Source organism: Petaurus breviceps, unplaced genomic scaffold, assembly GCF_028583685.1.
Source record: "Petaurus breviceps papuanus isolate PSGF00001 unplaced genomic scaffold, PetGlider_PUasm1.0 175, whole genome shotgun sequence".
Lineage (NCBI taxonomy): Eukaryota > Metazoa > Chordata > Mammalia > Diprotodontia > Petauridae > Petaurus > Petaurus breviceps.
The window spans coordinates 581,491-584,527 of record NW_027185764.1 but is presented as its reverse complement, the minus strand read 5'-3'; the positions used below and the strand labels follow the sequence as shown (position 1 = coordinate 584,527).

The window sequence follows — 3,037 nt, the reverse complement described above, 5'->3', positions numbered from 1 at the left end:
AGTTATATTAGTTACCTATATACAGTAGTAGTAGCAGATAGTGCATGATAGAAACTGGAGATAAAAAGATGAAACCTATCTCTATGGAGGCAGTAATATTATCACTGTTTTGGGGGTGAGAGATGAGGACCTGGGTTCAAATCTTTATTCTGTCACTAGCTATATGACCTTTACAGTTAAACTCTCTATGGCTCAATTTTCTTTTTCTTTTTTTAATTAATTAGTTAACTTTTAGTTAATTTTAGTTTTCAACATTTTCTAACCATCTCTCCCTTCTCCCCACCCCAAGATGGCGTGAGTTCTGGTTACCCCTTCCCCCAATCTGCCCTCCCGTCTATCATCCCCTCTCCCCTTTCCTTCTTTTTTCCAGGAGGGCAAGATAGATTTCTACACCTCATTGCCTGTGTATCTTATTTCCCAGTTGCATTTAAAAACAATTTTTAACATTGGTTTTTAAAACTTTAAGTTCCTGACCCAGCGGCAGTGGAGCCCCTGGCCTGATGCTGGGCCAGTGCCTGAGGCCATCTCCTTCTCCCAGAGCTCCTCCCCATATTACTAACTGCTCCTCCATCCCCTTCCCCCCCCCCCCCTTCCCCCCCCCCCCCCAAGCCTGGCCTGGCGACCAGAAACCTCCTGGCGGACCCCCAGGTGGTATATATCTGCCTCTTAAAGTTGGGCAAAGGAAAACAACTTTTTGAATAATAAAGATTCCTCCTAAATTCAAGGGCCACCTAAATGATGATGATGTCACTGGTTCTGGGAAAAGTGAAAGGAGACATCTTTTGGAAGAAGATTCAGAAGAAGAAGAGGGTTTTTTTGTTTTGTTTTGTTTTGTTTTGTCTTCCCTAAGGGGCCCATCTGGACCAAAATTCGGACCTCGGAATGACAAAATTAGGCATGTAGGGAATCGGGTGGATGAAGTGATTGACGACATACAGGAAAATATTCCGAAAGTGATTGAAAGAGGAGAGACACTGGATGAGCCGCAAGACAAATCAGAAAGCTCATCAGATAATGCAACAGCATTTAGCAACAGATCTAAACAGCTTCACAGACAAATGTGGTGGCGGAAACGCAGAATGAAGGCCATCATGACTCTGGTTGCTGTTATCCTTTTACTGGTGATTATCATTCTTATTGTCCTGAAATATCGGACTTGATTGGGTGACCAGAGATTTTCAATAAAACAATTATGGGACAATTAAAAAAAAAGATTGCTGCATAACAATGAAATATGTATATGACTTGCAAAAGTGTTTTTACTCAAGAAGTAAAAAAGGCAAGTGTCCAGTTCAAATTAGATCATTGACAAGGTCCAGATTAGCCTCCTCCCCTTCACCAAAATATTTTCTCCTTAATTTATTTTAAAACTGAAACAATCTGCTTTACCGTAGAACTCTATAGTGCCACCTAGCTGCCTTACAGGTCATTTAGCATAACTCATTTTGTACATAAGAAAATTGAAGGGGGGTGCACAAGCCAAGATGGCAGAGTAAAATCAGGGACTTGCTTGATATCTCCCCTGACTCCAAATACCTGAAAAAAATGACTCTAAACAAAATCTAGAGCAGCAGAACCCACAAAATGACAGAGTGAAACAGCTTTCCAGCCCAAGACAACCTGGTAGGTTGACAGGAAAGGTCTGTCATACCAATCTGAGAGGGGAGCACAGTGCAGCATAGGAAATAAAAGCACAGAAAAAGTCCTAGCAACCCCAAAACCATCCCCAGGACACTGAATCACTGGCAGCTATGGCAGTTTCCAGACTTTTCAACCCAGAAATGCCAAAGACAACTTAGAAGATCAGTAGGATAGGTCTGTTGGACATGGATGAGAGAAAAGTGGTGTCTGATCCCAACCCCAGGATGGTGGCATCAGTGGCAGTGGCAGTGACTGATTCCAGAGCTGTTGGCCCAACAACATTGGGGGGATCCCGTGGCTCATCAGAGAGGAATGGCAAGGATCTCTTTCCTGGTGATGAGGCTGGATTCTCTCACTTTGTCCTTCTTGGATCTGGGTCTTGGTCCTGAGTTGCAGTCCTGGCAGAAAAAGAGTGCTTGTTGTCACTTATAGACCATACCAGGAGAGGAGTAAATACCTTTCCTTTGACCATACAGCCTTGGAATAACTGAAAATTTACAGTCCCTAGAAATATCTCTGAAACAGCAGCACAAAATCCCTGAAGCTTGGGACAATACACCCTCCACACTGGAAGCAGAGGTTTACCTTAAAGAGTTAAAAAGTCAAGTATTTGACTGGTAAAATGAGGAAATAACATAAAAAGGAACTTAGAGTATAGGTTCTTAATTTGGTGACAAAGAAGATCAAAACATACAGCCAGAAGAAGATAACAAAGTCAAAGTCCTATATCCAAAGCCTCTAAGAAAAATGTGAATTGGTCTCAGGCCAGGAAGAGCTCAAAAAAGATTTTGAAAATCAAGTAAGAGAAGTAGAGGAAAAATTGGGAAGAGAAATGAGAGTGATGCAAGAAAATCATGACAGTGAGTCAACAGTTTGCTAAAGGAGACCTAAAAAATGCTGAAGAAAATAACACCTTAAAGACAGACTAACCCAAATGGCAAAAGAAGTTCAAAAAGTCAATGAGGGGGAAGAATGCCTTAAAAAGCAATTCTGGCCAAATGGAAAAGGAGATCCAAAAGCTCACTGAAGAAAATAATTCCTTCAAAATTAGAATGGAGCAGATGGAAATGAATGACTTTATGAAGAAATCAAGAAAGTATAAGACCAAACCAAAAGAATGAAAAAAATAGGAGAAAATGTGAAATAGCTCATTGGGAAAACCACTGCCCTTGAAAATAGATCCGGGAGAGAGAATTCAAAAAATCACTGGACTACCAGAAAACCATGATCAAAAAAAGAGCCTAGACATCATCTTTCAAGAAATTATCAAGTAAAACTCTACTGATATTCTAGAACCAGAGGTGAAAATAGATATTGAAAGAATTCATTGATCAACTCCCGAACGAGATCCCAAGCATGGTTCATAGACCCAGAACTTGGAGATGGGTAAGGAAGT

At 41.0% G+C, this 3,037-nt stretch overlaps 1 pseudogene; it reads left to right on the top strand.

Moving 5' to 3' along the window:
* The window catches only part of LOC138158982 (vesicle-associated membrane protein 4 pseudogene), a 116,212-nt pseudogene extending 115,052 nt beyond the window's left edge, over positions 1-1,160 (top strand).
* The last annotated feature ends 1,877 nt before the right edge of the window (positions 1,161-3,037 follow it).